The sequence below is a fragment of the Dermacentor silvarum genome, unplaced genomic scaffold (assembly GCF_013339745.2).
Source record: "Dermacentor silvarum isolate Dsil-2018 unplaced genomic scaffold, BIME_Dsil_1.4 Seq692, whole genome shotgun sequence".
In the NCBI taxonomy this organism is placed as follows: Eukaryota; Metazoa; Arthropoda; class Arachnida; order Ixodida; family Ixodidae; genus Dermacentor; species Dermacentor silvarum.
Window position 1 is genome coordinate 114,698 of NW_023606638.1, and position 21,135 is coordinate 135,832.

The following is a 21,135-nucleotide window of genomic DNA, read 5'->3' on the forward strand; positions in this document are numbered from 1 at the left end:
GCATGAAGTATATAGGAGGCTATGGTTCGGGACTGTCAGAGACGGATAATCGAAGAGGCCCTTTGTCGGACTGTAAACGGGCCTTATATGCTACGACGCCGTCGGTAAGTGGTAAGAATCGAGTAAATACGGTAAGCGTTTCTTTTTCGAATTTTCGTGCCGAACCTGCAACTAACGAAATCCTCTTTATAACGAAGTTTTTCGGGAGTTTGTCAATTTCGTTATATCCAGGTTTAACTGTACAACCTTGAAGCAGTAGCAGTTGGACTTGTTCTTCTAAACAAACTCATCGCCATTTGCTCGCTTTACATACCCCCACATTACCACTTACCAAACATGAATTTCAGTCCTTTATAGATGAATTGCCCGAACCTTATCTTGGCAATTTCAGTGCGCACAGCAGTCTGTGGGGCGACTCTCGTATCAATGTGCGAGGTCGTCCTGTTAAACAATTTCTTTTCTCTGGTGCGTGTCTCTCTGAATAAAAAAGAACCTGTCTCACAAACAGAACCTTTTCTTCTATTGATCTTAGCATAGCTTCCCCGTCTCTATTATCTGAACTTAAATGGGAAGTTACCAAAATCCTTGCAGGAGCGATCACTTCCCAATACTACTGAGAGCAACCAGAGAAAATGAGTCTTCACCAAAAGCCCCTCGATGAAAGGTTGATACAGCCAATTGGGAGAAATTTTGAACTCTTACTACTAGTATCTCCTCGGCTAACATGTCTTCGTTAGGAGTTGATGCTGCTGTGGAGTATTTACTACCTTCATAATTGATGCCGCTTCTAAATGCATATCCAAAATGATGTGGCATGCAAACGCCGTGTCCCATAGTGGAACGACGAATGTAGGAACGCTCGTAGGAAACAGAACGGAGCGGGGGTTGCTACGAGATTCTACTGCGGAGAATCTTATCAATTTAAGAAGTTAAAGTCCCAAGGCAAGAGAATGCGCCGACAGGCCAGAAGAGAGAGTTGGCAGAAGTTTTTATAAGCTATACACTCGCATACAGATAGGCCAAAGTCTGGAACAGGGTAATAAAGTAAGAGGACGACGAACATATTCACTCCCTTTGGTAAACACAAGGCGACAGCTTGGAAGACCATGCGAACTTCCTGGGCGCACATTTTGAACGTGTGTCCAGCTCATCGCACTATCCCAAACATTTAAACGATCCAATGCCAGAATAGACGGACAAAAGCTGGAACAAAAATGCAAGCAATGCGAGGCATATAACGAGCCATTAAGATTAGCTGAGCTACAGGCATCACTAAACTGCTGCAATAAATCTGCTCCAGGAGCTGACCGTGTAATATATGAAATGTTGAACGTACCTACTCTCTGAAACACAGAAAACCCTCCTTTCCCTCTACAATGCTATATGGTCTTCCGGCGAGATCCCATCTGCCTGGAAAGAGGCCATTATAATTCTTATCCTGAAACAGGGCAAGAATCCATCGTCTGTTTCGAGTTACCGGCCTATAGCACTAACAAGCTGTCTCTGCAAAGTCGCTGAAAAAAAAGTTGCAGTGGCTTAGCTCGGCTATGCCAGGATATACGTAGCGTTAGCAAAGGTTCAGCTGATTATTCTTAGCTTTCCTGGTTGTCTAGATTGTCAAGGATTAGCTTGATTGTCATGCTTACTGTCATGCTTACTGTTGCTGCGGGGGTCGGGCACGTCGCTCAGCCTCCTGGCGACGCCGCTTTGCTAGACGTTCGTCCCTTTGCTCCAGTGTCTCCACAGCACGTTTAGCCTTCTTCTGTTCATTCCTCCTACGCTCAACCGCTAATTGCGGGCAACTACTTCGGGATCCGATGAGTTAAGCTTCTCCCGTCTTCTGCGCTGTTGAGCAGCATTTGCGCTCTCCTTCTCCATGGCTATACCACACTGGCAAACGCCAGTCAGAAGCGCAGCGGCTCCAGCGCAGTGTCAGACGGCGACTGCACAGCGAGCGCGCGCCGGCGCCAGTGCGTCTACCACGGCTACGACGTCACTCCTCTGGAATGCGCAGACCGGAGGTGAGTCGCGTGCGGCGGCGGCGGAGTGCGCGAGAGGTGCCGGCTCCGGTGGCTCCAGTGCGCAAGCCGTGGGACATCACTGATCCTTGCACATGCGCAGCACGGCTCTTGATGTGCCGCGCGAAACGGGCTTGGCTAGGCCAGTGTAGCTAACGCTACAAAATGATAAACCGCCGCCTACTACATTTCCTAGAACCAAACAAACTGCTTGACCCATACCAGTGCGGTTTTCGCGAGGGTCGATCCACCACTGACGATTTGATACGTATTGAGGCGCAGATACGTGAAGCTTTTGTTCACAAACAGTTCTTTCTGTCTGTATTCCTAGACATGGAAAAGGCCTACGACACCACATGTTGGTTTGGAATACTGAGAGACCTCTCCCACTTTGGTATACGTGGTAATTTGTTAAATCTGATTGAAAGTTATCTGCTGAATCGCACATTCTGTGTTCGAGTTGGCAATGTTTTATCACGACCTTTTGTGCAGGAAACCGGAGTGCCACAGGGTCGGGTGCTCAGTTGCACACTCTTTATCGTCAAAATGAACACGCTACGTGCTTCGTTACCACTAAAGCCCCTCCATGTGCGTTTTTGCCGACCAGGTTAAGTACCGCCAACCGACCCTCCTCCACGGTCCTCCCTCACTCACTCCCTCAGTTTCCGACGTCAAGCGGAACTTACATAGTCCCAGCTTCTGTTTTCAATGGAAGTGACGTCACTGTTGCGTAGAGGTGCGAACGTGCAACAAGCAAAAATTCAGGAGCCGGAAATCCCAGAAGTAGAAATACCGGAAATGGAAATCCGGAAGCGGAAACTGTGAAAGCGGAACTGGGTTTGAGCGACGAATCGGGGAACAACGGCGCACATGAAAGGTTGGCGCTACTTAGCAAAAGCGGCGGTGGCGCGTGGATGGAGGGGCTTAAGTTACCACCAGCTATTTTTTATTCCATCTATGTGGACGATATACAAATAGGCCTCAAATCCTGTAACCTCGCAGTGTGCGAGATACAGGTACAGCAGGGGTTGAACAAAGTGTCTAAGTGGGCAGACGAAAACGGGTTCAAAGTTCTTGTGTTCTTTCACCAGGAAGAAAGGTCTCGTTGCAGATCCTACTATCGAAATGTATGGACAACAAATACCTATAAACAAAGAACACAAATTCTTAGGCATCATACTTGACTCTAAGCTTACTTTCATTAACCACATAAAACACCTCAAGGCGAAATGCCTAAAAAGAATGAACTTACTGAAAATTTTATCTCACACATCCTGGGGCACCGACAGGAAGTGTTTAATGAATCTTCACAAGAGCCTCATTCGGTCACGATTTGACTATGGTGCCGTAGTATATCACTCTGCCGCCTCGAGCGCGCTAAAAATGCTAGATCCTGTCCACCATCTAGGTATCCACCTGGCCACTGGCGCATTCAGAACAAGCCCCGTCGAAATTTTATGCGTAGAATCAAATGAGTGGTCACTCCATCTCCAGAGAAGATACATCAGCTTCACCTATTTTCTCAAAGTGCCCTCCAATCGAGAACGTCCTTGTTCTATAGCCGTTGATGATTTGAAGTGGGCAACACTTTTTCATAATCGACTCTATGAGGCGGCCTTTCTAACTGCGTGTAAGAGAACTTAGCCAAGAGGTGGATGTCCCCCTTCTAGAACATAGCCTAATGCCTCCAGCTAAGGTGTCACCGCCCTGGGAGTGGCAGGTGATAGAATGTGACTTGGGGGGGGGGGGGGGGGGTAGAGGTCACAAAGCATGCTCCCGAGCTCGAAATTGCAATTCATTTCCGGGAACTTCAATCGAAGTACTCGTGCTTGGAATTCTACACCAACGCATCTAAGTCCCATGCTGGTGTATCTTACGCTGCTGTTGGCCCCTCTTTTTCTAAATCTGACGTATTGAACCCCCTAACAAGTATCTTCACAGCAGAAGCCTACGCAGTACTGTGTGCGGTGAAACATATAAAGAAATTAAAACTAGAAAAAGCAATAATATTCACAGATTCATTAAGTCTAGTAAAAGCGCTAACATCTTTACAAAAGCATAAAAATCCTGTTTTTATTGAGCTTTACTCACTCTTATGTAACATTTACCTATCTCATAGACATGTAATAATATGCTGGGTTCCCGGCCATAGAGGAATCGAGGGTAATGTGCTTGCCGACAAAATCACCAAATCAATGGCATCGCAAGGTATTGGTCTTCCCGCTGCTGTCCCTGCTACAGATCTGAAGCCTTTCCTGCGAAACAAACTGCGAAGCCACTGGCAACGCTTGTGGGACGCCGAAGCAAATAATAAGCTCCACTTGATTAAGCCACAGTTAGGTTTCTGGCCCTGTGCACTGAAAACGCAACGAACTGATGTTCTATTCTGTCGTCTCAGAATAGGACACACATATGGTACTCACAATTTTCTATTGAATGGTAATGATCCTCCAACCTGTGGTAGATGTGGCGAGAGGCTCACCGTCTTCCACGTCCTGAAGTGTCCGGAAGCTGAAAGAGAAAGAAAGAAATATTTTCCATTAGCATATCGCTATTGTGTCCCTCTGCATCCCGCTATGTTCTCGGTAAAGAACCACTTTTTAGCACCAACGCAGTCCTTGCTTTCTTGAAAGATGTTGTGTTACATGTTATTAGCCCAATAAGTTCGTAGTGCATCCTCTCTCTAGAGGATGTTGCTGCGATAGTTTTTTAACTGCACATGCCTCCAGGCCCTTGTGTTTCAAGGGCTCTGTTTAGGCACTTGTGCTTCTGGCCAATTCTAGTATCTTAAATTTTTTGTAACTCGTATCATTCTTTCGCAATGCATTGTTCATGTCCATAGTACTCATAATCACTCATTGCCATAATCTTTTATACGTATAGATGTTACGCACTTTACAGCGACTGTTTTTAGGCCCCTTTACAGCCATGCCACATCTAATGTTCATATAATTCACTATTCAGTACCACTAACAAGCCATTACCATCGTCTTGGCGCTCTTTGGCCACATCTGGCCCTTGCGTCAATAAACCACAATAATCAATCAATCAAAACCTTTGGTTATCATGAATGGATACGACTTCAGCGGGAAGGTGGTTCCATTTCGTGGATGACCGAAGGAAAATGATTGCAAAAAAGTTTTAGTGTGACATGATTCGAGACCAACCCTAAAACGATGGTCGATTCGAGGCGATATGTATTGTGGCTGAAAAATGAAATCATTGCGGAGTCTTGAATGACGGTATAGCTTGTGAAAAAGAACTAGGCGTGCGATTTTGCGACGAGAAGAAAGTAGACTAAACGAAAGGTTAGTTTTCATGGCAGACACACTTGCAGTTCTATTGTATTACATAAGATGAAGCAAACTGATTTATTTTGAACGAGTTCTAATGAATTAATTAGTTTGTCAGTGGTAGGATCCCAAACAGTGCATGCATATTCTAGTTTCGGACGTATAAGGGTAGTATAAAGAAGCATTTATAGGGATGAAGGAGCAGTTGAAAAGCTACGGCGCAGGTAGCCAAGCATGCGGTTAGCATTGCTAATTGTGTATCGGTATGAACATTCCAAGTTCCAAGTAATGTTCTAAGGGAACATTATTTATGTAATATGTATGCATGCTGTTAGTTATTCAGGATACACACATCACTTTACATTTGCCAACGTTTAGTTCCTTTAATCAATTTTTGCGCCAATTAGCTACAGTAGTTAGATCAGACTGAAGGTGGTTAGGATCCACTGCATTAGTTATTTCACGAAATAAACACAATCATCAGCAAATAAGTGAATTAGATGATAGAGAGGAAGGGAGGTCGTTAATATAAATGAGAAACAAAAGGGCCCGAGCACTGAACCTTGCGGTACACCGGAAGTTACGCTTTGAAGTGGTGAGTTATGGCCGTTTGCGGTTACAAATTGAGTGCGATTAGATAGGAAGCATTCAATCCACTTCAGGATGTTAGTGTCAAGGTTCAGCTGACTTAGCTTTATAAGTAAAAGTTTATGACGGACCTTATCAAATGCTTTAGCGAAGTCTAAAAAAATGCAATCTGCAAATGATGAATGATCGAGAATACGATGTAATTTATGCGTAAAGATTGCAAGCTGAGTTTCACATGAAAATGGTTTTCTAAATCCATGCTAAGCTAGTGTGAAAAATGCATTTGATTCAAGGAACTCAACAAGATGTTTGAAAATTACATGTTCGAGCAACTTACAGCAAGTACTTGAGAGTGAGATGGGGCGATAATTGGCTGTTAGATTTTTGTTACCTGACTTATGTAGTGGAACCACCTTCCCGATTTTTCATTGGCTAGTTTGAGTGGACGTATCCAGTGACTGCTGAAAACATTTTGTTAGGATAACAAAACTAACGGCATTGATATTTTTTTGAAATTTTGAATTAATAGAGTCGTAACCAGGTGATGAAGGTTGATTCAGGGAATCGATTAGTTTCGCAATGCCTGCAGTTTCAACTCTCACTGGAGGCATAGCTACGTAATCGTACTGGCGAGTAGGAGGTAGGCGGTCATTGCAGGAGACGAAAAAATTTTGCACAAATGTGTCATTAAGAGCGGCAGCGCACTGTTCGTTAAGTACATGGATGCCCAATGGGTCTTCCAGTTATGTGATCATCACACAAGGGCTTGATTACACTCCAAAACTTTTTCACGTTAGTCTTTAACATAGATGGAAGCATGTTGGATAGAAAATTAGATTTAGTGTTCTTTAGTGCTGTTACGTACGTGTTGAATGAAGACTTATAAGCAGACAAGCGTGCATCAGTTGGTGAGTGTTTTGCAGACCGATATAGGCGTTTCAGATCGGCATTGAACCAAGGAGCATCAGAATTGGAGGTGATGATGCGAGATGGGATGTACTTTTCAGTTAGTTCCTGAACTTTAGCGGCGAACATGTCCCAATTAAGCTGAAGCGGACGATTTTCGAAATCCGGCAAGAAAGTGTCTAGAAACACAGTTAATTCGTTATTTATGGCGGTAAAGTTTGCTTCTTGTAAATATGTATAGTTTTTTCTTAGTTCACTTGCTCTAGGTGTAGAAAGGTTATTTGAAAATGCAAGGAGGCAGCAATCGATTATACCAGGTAGGTGTGTAATCTCCGAAATTGTGTCGGGGTGGGATGTCAAAACTAGGGCTTGAGGTGTTTGCGGCATTATAAGATACACGTGTAGGTTGAGTTACTAGCTGTGACAATGAAAAAACTGAGCACAAGTCTAGAAATTCCTTAGCTTGTGCTGAAAAGGGAGCGAGTGAAGACAGTTGATCGTACCAGGTTATGTTTGTAAGATTAAAATCGCGCAGGAGTAAAATGCGAGATAAAGGAAAACGTGTGCGAACGAGGTTAATACCATCGTGCAGTTCATGGAGAAATGTAGGAGGTGCAGACGGTGAGCGATAGCACACACCTATGTTGAATGTTCTGCGACCAAGAGCTGCGGAAGCCCAGACAGCCTCTAGATGGTCGCTCGTACAGACCGCAGAAGACGGAATGTCATTTGAAATTGCCAAAAGGATGCCACCTCCTCTACGCACACTACGTTCCCAGCGATAAACATGGAATTGCACAGCACCGTGGAATACTTCCGTGTTGGTGACATGCGCAGGCAACCATGTTTCAGTACGTGCAATGATTCTTGCAGAACGTGTCAATTGCAGGCGATAAAGAATCGTATTTATTGGAGGTACTTCTGACGTTAGAATATAAAACGGAAACTTGAGGAAATGAAGAAAATTAACCACTGGTCCCTCGCGCTTTCCTAGATTAGAGGACGGGAAGGAACAGGGCATGCACATTCTACACTACTACTGCGTTGGTTAAGTTCTTGAATTTCATCAGAACTGGTGTTGTACACGTACAATTTTCCGTTCAGGATCAACTTATCATAGCGCAATTTGAAAGGTTCAGAAGAGGCTTGGCTCTTACCGAATGCCATCTTTCTTCGAGCGTTTCGTTTAGTCGCTGAGAAATCCTCACTTACACTGATGTTTTTATGCTTGAATTGGCTGCGCAGAGGCAGTAGTAAAACCAAACAGGACAAGTTGACAAGTTTATTCCTGTGAAAGATTTTACAGCGGTGTAATGGGTGCTGCTAAAGTAGTTGCAGCATATTGAAGAAGGTTAGTATATGAAACCAGCCAAGCCGTGTGTGTTACAGCAATACCAGGCAAAAAAAACACCAATAAATAGATAGTATTGTTTGTGAACTCATAAAGACGGGTCAACTAGGGTCAATGAAATCAGTTTCAAGTCAGCACTCTGTGTGTTTATTTGCCGCTCACTGTGTCCCTTCTTTTGCCATCCTTGCTACTAAAACCTCGCTGGACCCTCGCTCTGTCCTGCTCCCATGTGACCAAATACTGTGACGTGACACCATGACGCAGTAAAAACAAAACCGAAACTGGCTGTAGAAAAGCTACTGTGTTAAATGTTTTAGGGTGCTTGCCAGTCTAATATTTTCTAGGCTTTTAGAGGACCATCATTGCAGATGAATATTGTGCCAGTACTCCTTTAATGTATGCTTCCTCCTCTTCACTGTGCATGACAACATATGTGGGGCTTCGGTATTTTAGCTTATTTTCTTGCGCAGATTAACCTTGTTGAAAAATTCTGACTGAGCCTTTAGAAATTCCTTAAGGGGGGACATGGGTTGTGGAGATTATGTCCTGTATCTTATGGCCAATTCTGATGAAAATAATCAGGCTTGCTTAGTTTTTCGTGCTGATTTCAAATATGCAATAATTTTTCTTGTAGGTACATTTGTTCAGAAGATACACAAATCTGTCGCTCTATTGTTTCAGGAGACAATGGGAAAAAAACTGCTCAGTAGAAAGTGAATATTATTTCATAGCCAGATACTATAATATGCAATAAATGCAATGCTGCAAAAAAGTTTTCAAATTAAATAATAGCCATTTTGCAGGTGATCAAATTTATTTCCTTGTCCTATGGCTACCACAACAAAAGAAAATTAATAAATTAAAAATATACATGTGCAGAAATTTGAAATTCTGCTCTCAGCACTTTGTAATATGCGGATTAGGCTTTCTGCTAAGGAAAGAATTATTGCTGTAGCTGTTCTAGATCATGAGATATCACTCCGACAATCTGGTGAAGTCACCCAAAAACAAGTTTTGAGAAAAGTGAGAAAACATGAAAAACCTTTTTATTTGCAAATTTACAGCTCGAACAGCTCAGTAGGCACCAGACATGTAGTCCTGCTGACTTCCAGCCCCTGTGTGCCGCTTTTTCGGCGACTGGCGCAAGTTTTCTGTTGCTTTGCCCACGTTCAGTTCGGCGTAAAGTTCGCGAATCGACCGCGCGCAGTCGCTCGTCAGCTTCGCCTTCACGTAGCTCTGCCACGTTTCGTGTGAAGAGCCCGAGGGCTGATGTCCATCAACGAGAAAATGTCATTGAACGCGGTCTGTCGGTTGCCCGTTGCCTGCATGGCACGCGTAGCCAAAACGTTCACAGCAAAGGAGTTCAACGCGCGGCGAGCTCCACACCGACGTAGTCTCTCCACAGTTTGCGCACATAAAACGCAGCTTCACAGCGAGTCCGTATTCCCGCTCGTCTCGGACGATTTCGAAAGCACCACTGCAGTTTTTGCACGTCGCAAACGTTAATGAAGTGTTCACTGCACTCAAATCCACAATCATAGTCCCATCAGCCGGGCGAAGTGCATCGTCGGTACTGTCACCCACGAACTCGCGTTTCCTCTCCGTCGCTGGAGCGGAAGATAACGCCGATAGATTCGCTTTGGCTTTCGCCGCTTCCTCCTTCAGCTCGGAGGGTTGCCGGTAGATCGTATCTTGCCGCGAGTGAAGGTCAAAGGCTTGGCGGCAGACGGACTCTGAATCGCAGCAGCCGCTGCGGTCGTTAGGCCTACCGTTGCTGCATCGACGATTTGGGCATCAAACGCTGAGGTTGTGGCGTCCTGGTCGTTTTGCGGCGTCGAGCAGCGCACTTTGCAGTTTTCGATGAGCGTCCGTCGCACTTTTTTAGCACCAAACTTGTGCCGCGTGCGAAATTTGCGCACCGTTTTCGACAAACGCGGCACGCTTTCTCGCTGACACTGGGGCAAGATGGCGCGTCTCAATGCGCGTCTCGAAGCGCGCAGCAGACGATGGCCATGCCGTTCCGCCAATTGGGAGGCAAGCTCAAGTCACGTGTGCCAAGTGCCGAATAGGAGAGCGTTTTAGTACCTTTTTTTGGCGCGCAGTTTTTAAGTGGCCAATAGGTGAATGGGGTCCGTTCTGGCGGGAATTTGAAGGCAAAAAGCGGCTCTTTCAAATGAGACCAAGATGTCCGCGCTAGCACATGTGGAAGAGCAGGCGCGCGTTTCGGAAAATGTGCCATTTCAGCGTCAGTTTAGCCTGAAATTCAGCTAGTACGTGTCGTATAAGGCATCATTGCAGCTAAAATATTGACATTATCGGTATGAAATTAAAAATAGGTGCAATAATAGCGTAATCGGGGAACTTCGCTGTACTGTGCACTTCTTGTGCTGCAGCTGGGCCACCCAGGCACCATGGCAGTGCAGCGTAAATTACGCCAAACACCACCCGAATTCCGCGTTTCACTACAACCAGATGAACATGCGAGATACATGCCTAGTTCGAAGTTCATCAGATAACACTTTATTACACAGGCCACCTATTACTTGCACTCATCGTGATTCACAGCAATGGGAACAGGTCAAGCATATATGGGTGACAAACGCTTGAAATATGAAGTGACGAATGATTGTTGGGGTACTGGGATGAGGCTGCGCACTGCGCTGTCAGCATCTTACATGTATTCCGACTTAGCAACAGGGACGGAAACTACAGCATCAAACGCAGAAACCAATGCTGCAGCTTCATACCTCATCACTGTTTGACCTCCGCGGTGCTGAAATTTTTCACCTTTCGACGGCTGCTCTTGTCTGGGCTCCCGCTTAGCGGCGATGATCAACTGCGTGGTCTTCGAACGATGAGCTGCTGGATTCTAGCAGCAACCGTAGTTTGTGCGAGACACGCAAGAGACACGGCTTCCGTCATCACCGCCTGTTACAAAATGGCGCCTGAACGGAATGGCTGGCTCATTGTCATCTTGAAAGAGCGTAAGATTGGGCGAGTTGGTATTCCATGTCTTGTACTTATAAGCGCATAAAAAGGGGACGAGGCACAGATGGACGACGCGGACACAGCGCTAACTTCCAACAATCGTTTATTCTTTCATCTTGTCATCATTGTCATCTGCTGGGCACGCGCTGCTCAATGGGATCGCTCTGTGCTCCACCATTGATCTCCACGGTGGCACGCTGGCGCACGTGTCGTGTGTTCGCCCCAGCCGAACGTGCTCCACCACACGTGTAGTGCCCAGACGAACGTGCGGCACCGCGCGAGTGCACAGAAAACAGCACAGCAGCCGAAGGCACCATATCAAAAGGCCTGGTTTGCTCATGTCTGTGGTGTAGTTCAAGTCAAATTACTCCCGTTTGCTTGGCCTCGTGGGATTGGTCAGAATGACGCCTTAGTCTACAAAAACACGATTCTGACCTATTGTGCGAGGCCAGCAAACAGTTGGCTTTCCGAACCGTTCTAACCGTCACTACTCCTCAGGCCAGGGCAGTCGAACAAGTGAGGAAAGCAAACATTCCCATCCTGAGGTTGGGACTGATACTACGAGGGAGAAAGGGAATATCCTCTCTTGAGAAGTCATTCTAGTTGATTACCGTCCTGAACACATGCATGCAATACAAAAGTGAAATGTGACCAGAAGCCTGCTGCTGGCTCAATTGCTGATCTATTGGACACTGAGATGTTCTCGGAAGCATCACTATTCCTTAGAAAGGGTCAATTGGTTTAGTGTGTTGTTAATACAACTTCAGTATTTCTACGAATCTGTGTTGACTTTAGTGCATAGTGTTTACATTGAAATAGTGTAGGCCAGTTTGGTGTAGCATCGTCAAGTATAAAATAGTGCATTAGAGATCACGGTTGTGTTTTGTCTTGTTCTCTGTCCTGTTATTACACTATTTTATCCTTGACAATTTTAACATTTTAGGAGTTGCCAGAAAAGGCTACTTGTGTAACTTGCAGTACTGCTATTTGTGAACAATATGTATTGCCATACTGGTTACCTTATGAAGACGTGTCACACCAAGAGATGCATTGCTTTTTCAAGACAGGTAATGCCATCTATTAGGTATGTTTTTAAATGTCTTCTTTTTACCTCTGGCATTCACCAATGATATTGTGCTGCTAGCAGAATCAGCAGCTGACCTCCAACACCAGCTTGACATCTACTCCCGAGTTGCAAGAAATGACCAGCTAAGGTTCAACACTGAAAAAAATGCCGCGGATGGGAATAAAACACAAACAACCTTGCTGACGAATTCATCCTCCAAGGGAACCTCATCAAAAAAACATCGGAACACAAATACCTCGGCGTAACACTTGGCAACCTACCAAATTATCTATATCCGCACCAAAACATATTAGTCAAAAAATCTAATCTCCTCAAAGGCCACACCTGGAACTTGGCCAGGCACTCATACAACCCATACACTGTTGGATGCACACTGTGGAAGGCAATATCTGTACCAGTGACAACGTACGCAGACGACGTGCTGGTCTACTGCAGCGAAAATCATAAATGCCTGGAGCGCCACCAAATAGAACTGGGCCGCTGGCTGCTAGGGGGCAGTATGGCTACTGCTAATGCAGCAGTAAGCAAGGAAATTAGCTCATCCTCATACGAGGCAAGGGAGGCGAGGTCCAAACTACAATATGCCAGCAGACTCAAATTCATGGCAAGCACAAACACAACTACAGTCGCACTACACCTAAGATACAAAAACAAACAAGACGGTTGTATACGGAAATACACGTCTCAAAACACAAAATTCAACCAAAATTCCAAACACCACGAAACTAGAACAGAGTGGAGCAAGGCAGTCATCAAGAAATCAGTGATGCTGAAACCACAATATGGTGCACGGCAGTAGCAAAAAAGCAAAGCCTGGCACTATATCACTAGCACAAGCCGAAACCGTGCCCATCACAACACTATCGAGGAGACAGAGGCAGCGTCCTACTGTTTCGAGACCGCACTGGCGCTCTCCTCACAAACCAACGCCACCACGAACTATTCGACGTGGATCTGACGTGCTGCTCATGTGGTGCACAAGCAGAAACCCTCCTCCACGTCTTACAGCAATGCCCGAGGCTTTCCCCAGACCCCCGATCGTGTACCCTGGCCAAGAGCCTGGCGCTGACCGGTCACACCGAGGAGGAGTGAGCTGCACGCGCTGAGGCCACGAAGACCCGGCTAAAACAGTGGGAACGGCTGGGCAGGCGTGCTGAAAATCTGGCAAAAAAACAACCAAACAGTTCTTTGACTTTCCAGCTAGAGCCACTTCATCACAGCAACAGTGAATGACTCTGACTGCGGCTGGTTGCCACACTGGCCACGCCAAATACGCAAGCCACTGCCGGCTACAGCTGATCACGACAGACAAAGCAGCGACACAGATGGATGGGACGCACTGACTTGACCCGGCATGGCTGGTGGATTGGATCGTCCTGGCTTTGGTGATATCCGAGGCGACTGGAGAAGAGTGAACCGGACCAACCAGACGGCCTCAAAGACTATGACAAAACTGTGTTTATGTTCTTTCTCACCTTACTTTATATGCCTCACTTTGTTTCCTTTCTTGTTTTCTACATCTCCTGTGGCATCGACAAATGCCTGCCCTGCGTCAAAGGGGATCAGGACTACTCACTTACTTACTCACTAAATGTCCAAGAGTCACGTAAAATGAAAGTGGTATTTGAAAGTTTGGTGTTACGCACGAGATTAGCAGCATTATTTAACATCATGGCAACATTTGTTGCCGCTGAGGTACCAAGGGTTAAATACGGGTATTATCGAAATAATCACTAGGTCGAACTATACCTGACAGATATACCATTGCAGGGCTTACTGTTCTTTAGTGATATATTGCGCTATCCACTTGAGTACTTATGGCAGAGTAAACTGAGGAAGGGCTGCAGACTCGTCCATGGGTACTCGAGGAATAGCAAGGCTCGACTGCTAAAGTACTCATTGAAATTATTATCTATTGCTGTTAATATGATTTGGTTCCCTTTGTTAAAAAACACGAACCCAAGTGGCATTGCTATCTACCTGTGTTAACTTTTGTAAAAGTACTCTTTCTTAGAGTAATAGTCATAATTTCTTGCCCTTGCAGTGAGCATCAAGTTTGGCAATATAGGGGCACTGTTGCAATCTTCTGCACTTATTTTTATAGGAAGCCCATGTGTGTGCCACAGCTTCTTTTTACTTGTGACCGCTTTGCTGGCTGAGCCTTTTCTTCACATTCTTCTGCAGCTGTCCCAACAGCAGTGTAAACAGGTGCTTATAAACAGATAAGTCACAAGAATAAACTTTTAGTTGTATAAAGTGCATGGGTGTGTACTTGCATTTCTTTTGTCTTCCTTAAGCAACAGGAAAGCTTTTGAGATTTCCAAAAGGGTAGCATCAACACACCAAAAGAAAAAGCAGCTCGTTCTTGTCCCTTTTCAATATGAGGTGCAGAAGCTATGTATCATTTTATTTGCTCATATATGTAACTACATGTGCAAAAACATAGCTCACTTGAGCATGTCTTCAGCTTGCCTTATTAGCCAACTCGGTATTATGCTCCTATCTTGCTCCATTTTCAGTTCAGTTTACAAATCTTTCTCACTTATCTCAATCTTTAGCAGCTTCTTATGAATTTTGCAATTCAACCAGCATGTGTAGCAGGGTACGATACGACCATTCCGCCATCTCGATTGGTACACATTAAACAGTTTTACATTGTGGATACATTAAGAAAAGAAACGCGACAGAGCCTGGGCCTTGTAGTGTGCCAGTGTGGGGCCATTGTTTCACGCCAAGCCTTGTGTGCAGGTGTTGAGGCGGGGCAAGCACGTGCTGCCCCACCTGGGCCGGTTCTGCCTGGTGAGCACCTTCCTAGAAGATGGCTGCCGCATGTGGTACCAGTGGGGGGACCAGCGGGACTACATGAACCATTCATGGGGCTGCGGTTGGTTCCTGGCCTCCCTGTTTGTGCTGGTCAACCTCGTCGGCCAGCTGGGGGGTTCCATCGCTGTGCTGGCCCGCTTCCACGTCGTGCCATCGTGCGGCCTTCTCTTCTTCATCGTCGTGCTGCAGGTGGGTCTCCTCATCCCTGTCGGTAGCCTCACTGTTTGCCTCTCATTCCGGGGTGTCGCACAGTGCTGCGTCTCCTTTTTCTGTTTTGGATGCAAACAGCACTAACTAATGGGACAGGACACCAAGACACGTGCTGACTGCCGGCTGAACGGTTTATTTTGTGGAAGGTGGCTTATAAACCTTGAGAGGGGCAGGAAAAGAAATAAACAACAAGAAAAACAAAAGATGGCTGACAACGCCAAGCACGCTGAGCGAGTGCCGATGGTGCAGCTGCGTCTAACTAGCTTCCAAGCGAAGCCATAGCATACGGCGCTTCAAAAACAACTGCCAATGATCGCAAAATGTATCGTTTTGAGAACACTTCATTTCTCGTCGCATCAACTTGCACAAGGTATTCGCCTAGTTCAGACGGCGAGGCGCGTTATGTGGTCGAGCCGTCTCGCAGGGAGTGCACGGGCGGTCAGACTCCGAGTTCAACTTGCCTTGTACCGCCATTCATGCTATAGATTTTGCAGTAGTCGTCGCTTGTTGTGAAGCATGAAATTAAGACATAAGCGGTCCTATGTGTGCAAAACTCTAAGGTGTCCCGCCGTCGGTGCATCGTGAAGTTGTTTGAGAATGACGGATCGCAGATGACGAGGAAGGACAAGGAGAAACTCGGGGCCCTCAGGGTTGATATACCGGCAGTAGAGGATGCCATCGTGCAGCACGAACATGCAGCACATGCCATCAGTGCTGCCAGATTGCACTCCGGCGATGATGGGCCGCAAGGATTCATCGCATTGTTCAGCGCGCAACAGGATCAGGAGGCTCCACGGGGTGACAAGAGAGGTAGTCAGCGTCCTTGTGCAGACGTCCAGACTTGTAGACGACAAGAAATGAAAATTGCTGGAGCCGCAAAGCCCAGTGACCAAGCCGTCCTGTCGGGTTCCCGGAGGGAAGACAGCCAGCAGAGGGCATGGTGGTCTGTAACGACCGAAAACGTGCGGCCATACAAATACGGCCGGTCCGAAGTTCCAGGTTAGTCGAAAGCCAGGAACCTCCACCGCTTGCTAAGACGTTTATTAGCAACGGACAAAGGCGAACGGGCAGCAGTCGCAAGCGTTCGTCAAAGGACAGCAACCACGAGCTCATGCGATGCTGCTGAGGCGCAGGCTACTCTTCTTCATTACACATGGTTCTGTATGAAAAACATCTTGCTGTTGTGTGGGTGCATATATCCTCTAGTGCGGGGGCATTTGTAAGCGTCAGCAGACGCCGTGTGTGTGATTACCGTGTCATTACTTCTCTCTTAATTTCAATGCTTTTTATTGTTTTTGAAATCGCCTGTGGGTTAGACACCGGTATATAACAAGTTTTGTCGTTTCACAACATGCTGCGATCCTAATTTTAGATAAAATGGACTTGAGATCTAACAGACCTTTTTTCGCTATGTTATCACAGTCCCTTGACTGTATTTCCACGTGTACGTTCTAAAATGAAGCTTTGTTTGGCGATTGCTGCCATTCGCTGCTATCGGGTTTCTCGCTGAATAGGCTAAGCGCAAAGCAATTTGCATTGGTGAGAAGATGCGTAGAGAGGCCTGAGTAATTGAAGAGGGAATTGCCTTTGACATGTCGGTTTATACGTCGCTGGATATGCCCAGTTTCTCCCCCCCCCCCCCCCTGCACGTTGCCAGGCAGTGCTTTCAGCCACGCCGCATTCCGTATGCAGCGTCTCGGGCAGTCCAAGAGGCCCACTGTCGACTATCAGAAAGTGCCACCACACGGTGGAATTGGAGTTCGTTGGGGGAGGGTGTCTTCGCGTCCAGCGGCAATTTGAAAATCGTCGCTCGACATTGGCACCACAGTGCTTGTTATGGCAACAAACAGCGAGTCTTGGACGCATTCTTCCATCGTGCTAACCTTAAAAGGGGAAAGCTCCTGTTTATAGCAGGCCATGTCTAAAAAGTAGGGATGGGCGAATAGTGAATTTGGTCGAATAATTTCTAATCGAATAGTTCGAATAATATATCACATATTACAGTAAAACTTAGTTAATTTTAATTACACGGGACCGAAAAAAAAAATGTCTGAATTAACCGAATTATTAGGGTATCCAGAAAACAATAAGCAAATGCTTACTACGTCAGCACGATTTTATTAGTGTAATGGATGAGCAAGTACTTTCGCTATTTTGCACAAAAGCAGTTCGGAAGCTGCAATTCTCGTCATCTTGTGATTGATTGGCTCTCGCAGCACGGCCGCGGCCCGCGACAACATTTGCGACACGCTTTGCACTACCGCACGCCGTCCAGATTATTTTTTCGCCAGTAAGCTGACCGCCAACAGATCGCACGTCCATCGCGATGTAGCCGGTGCTCTTCATCCTCGGCCGCGTACTTAAGGCACGCGGCCGACGAATGCACGGAGTCAGAACGAAACTACCGTTCGCTGCAACAACTGCAGATGAAATCGCTGTCGCTATCTATGCGATCATGGATGGCCACTACGCAGCTTTTTAGGCACGCGGCCGACGTGCGTATTGAGTCAAAATGAAACTACTTTTTTTGCCGCAACTGCTGCGGAAGAAACCGCGGCTGCTATCGACGCGATCATGGGTGGAGGCGCGTTGTTATGCACGTACGATTTCCGCTGATGACTATGGCGATGCGGACTCCGCCGCTTCGTTTCGGTTGTACGCTAGCGCCGTTTCTGCTCTTTTGCGTCGCATATTTCTGGCTCTTTAATGCAAAAACATATAGCCTTCGAGATTTATGGTTTATGTATGGGCAGCCATGACGTGAAGCATAGCCTCCGAGATGTGTACCGGCCATCCGTGGCTTCTGGCTGTCTATTCGGGGGAGCACCGAATTATTCGAAAATATAGAATACCTGAATTCGAATCGAAGCGAATAACGAATATAGAATTATTTGATCGAATATTCGACAATACCGAATATTCGCCCATCCCTAATATATTTATATATATATATGTATATATAATGTAAAGACGAAGTTAACTGGGCTGCGGCGCTCGCAAGGCGGGCGCTGGAAGTGAAGACGAGGAGGAGAAAGAGAATAGAACAGCCGGCCCAGGAACGGGTGCTGTCTCTGTGTCTCTCCTATACAATGGCGCAGTCGACGAAAGCCCAGTCTTAGGGCGCTGCAGCCTTAAGCACCGTGCTGCCGAGGCCTTGCGTCCTCCTGCATCTTGCTGTCCTGGGTCCTTTCGGCGAGGGGACGCCGTCAACGCTTCCCTTGGCATGGCTGCCGTACGTGGGACTACCTTGATCTCCGAGCTGCCAAGGCATGCTGTCCACGCTGCCTTGGACATGGATTCTCGCAGTCCTGGGTGCCTCCTGCGGCCAGGGAACGCCGTCCACGCTTCCCATGCCTTGGATCTCTGCCCCACGACATCATCGACAACTAAGCCAGCAAGGGATGCTGTTCACACTCCCCTGGCCATGCTACTGGCTACAGTGAGTACCGCGGCCGCCACGAGCCCTGGCTCAACGGATGCCGTTCACGCTCCCTTGGCCACTGGTCCGGCTGGCCCGAGTACTGCGGCCGCTGTCAATGCCTCAGGGTGCGCGGATTCCGCCCCTGGCTCACGGGGCGACTCAACCGGCAGCTTAACCGATGTCATGCGAGCCATCTCGCTGCTGTCACAGCAGCTGGACTACATCGTTTCAGCCACTTCCGGTTTCCCGCTAGCAGCCTTACCATCACCGGCTGCCTTGGAACTACTGGAGCTCCGCGGATTTCCGAATGACCCTATTCTGTGGGTACAAGCAGCCAACGCGCTCAGGGCACGCCATGCCTGGCCCAACAATACGATATGGCTGGTTGCAGCGGTGTGTCTTCAAGGTGTCGCTAAAGCATGGGGAAACTATGAAGGTATCAAACAGCGGTCCTGGCCTGAATGGAGTGCAGCTCTAATAGCTGCTTTCGGCTAGCTACCTTCTGCCTGCAGTGAGTCCAACTAGTGAAGTTCTGCGCACGGCGCTCCGGCGACCCACTGCTTCGATGCTGCTGCAGGTGTGCCCAGCAACGCGTCGACAGAGCGGTCTGCAGGCTGCCTCGCCGCAGACGCCGGCTCACCGGGGGTCGCCGTCTGCTTCACCCCAGACGATGGGAAGCGCATGGTGACCACTGCTTCCGCTAGTATCCCGCTTTCGATAGAACCACCTAGTAACCACCCGCTCCCGTATGCCTGCACTGCCCCTACATTCCCGAGCATCAGCTGCGGCTCGTCATCGTCGAAGATCGCGACCGAGAACCAATGGTTCAGCGGCAGCGAGTCAAGACCTCAGCCGCCACTGCATCAGTCACATGCCTCCCGTTCGAGCAGCTCCACGTCAGCGTCCTCCGCCATCCATAGCGAACCCGGCAGCAAGGCCTACAAGACAGCGGATGAAGCTGCATCCTCAGCGGCGGCGCAAGCAGAGGCATGCGGCGACGACGCAGGCAATCTGCAGTACTGCGACCCTTGGGACACGGACCCAGCCACCGTGGCTCTGCGTCTGCTGAGGGCCGAGGAGCAGCACAACAAAAGCCCCACTCCAGCACACGCCACCCCTGCTGCAGGGAGGGCATCGTCCGCTGACGCGATTGCCCGCCAGCGGCATATCTACGAGACGGCGTTAGACTTGCGTGTCGAGCAGCGAGTTTCGGACCAGGGCTTGGACCAAATGGCTCAAAGCCCTGTGCAACTCCTCCCTGGGCTGCAGCAGCAGCCGCGTGCAGGCCCCCTCCGCCCGGTGCCGTCATCGTCCTTGTCTTCGGAAGTGTCAGTTATACCAGGTCGCAAGGGAGGCATCACAAGACAGCCTTTACTGCAGGATGCCTGTTACCCGAAGCCACGACCACACCAGGGGAGCAGTTGCAGCATCTTCTAGTGTTCAGCAGCAAACAGCGCCAACACCTCGTGGTTCCAGCAGCAGTGGCGGTGGCAAGTTCCGATTCCTGCTACCCTGCAGTGGGCAGGTTTTGGCGTTCAAGCAAGTGTCAGTGGCCGACAAGGCCATTTTCCAGAACCACCCATTACCACAATCCTCTATTTCCGAGAACACTCCTGCTGCCCCTATCGGTGCTGTCGCCGTTAAACGCAACATCCACGCAGGAGTGAAGGTGTGCCCTTCAGAGTTAGTGCGGCGCCCAATGCATGGTGGCCACCGCAACAAAGTGGAGCCGATGGCCCTGGCACCCGTGCTGCTCAATATGTTCCGGTCTACATTATCGGACAATGTGTGGTCATCTTTTTCCAACAACAGTCGTCAAGGCCTGCGACCAGCGCGCCACAGCCAGTGCCGCCCACCAGAGAAGCTGGTTGCAGCTCACTAACGACGACCTCACACACTGGACCAGTTGCTTTGTTGCAAGCCCGCTGGAAACTTGCAGCGTGGCCGAGTGTAAAGACGAAGTGAACTTGGCCGCGGGCGCTGGAACAGCTGGCCCAGGAACGGGTGCTGTCTCTGTGTCTCTCCTTTACAATATGTGTGTGTGTGTGTGTGTGTGTGTGTGTGTGTGTGTGTGTGTGTGTGTGTGTGTGCATGCATGGGGGGGGGTCGGAAAGCTGATCAGGCCCTAGCCCCCCCCCCCCCCCACTGGAAGAATGAAAACTTTCCGCCTATGGGGAGGGGGGGGGTGCAGCTTTCAATCTCTGGGGTGCCACGATTGCAGCTGACGATTTTGCGTGTAAACACAAATATTCAAGAAATATGACCCCCAAATATTGAATATTTTCTTATTTCTAAACAAAGTGAAACAGGAAGATTGCATGGAGCCCATTTGGTAAAAAAAAAAATGCCTATATATAGTTACATTATTTGACACGGGATAGGGGCAAGAACCTTGTCAAGCTGCTACTTAGCAGCTTTTTGTTCTTCGTTATGTGCAGATGCTGTAATGA

At 47.8% G+C, this 21,135-nt stretch overlaps 1 pseudogene; it reads left to right on the forward strand.

Moving 5' to 3' along the window:
• The window catches only part of LOC119435421 (surfeit locus protein 4 homolog), an 87,816-nt pseudogene that overhangs the window by 9,123 nt on the left and 57,558 nt on the right, over positions 1-21,135 (forward strand).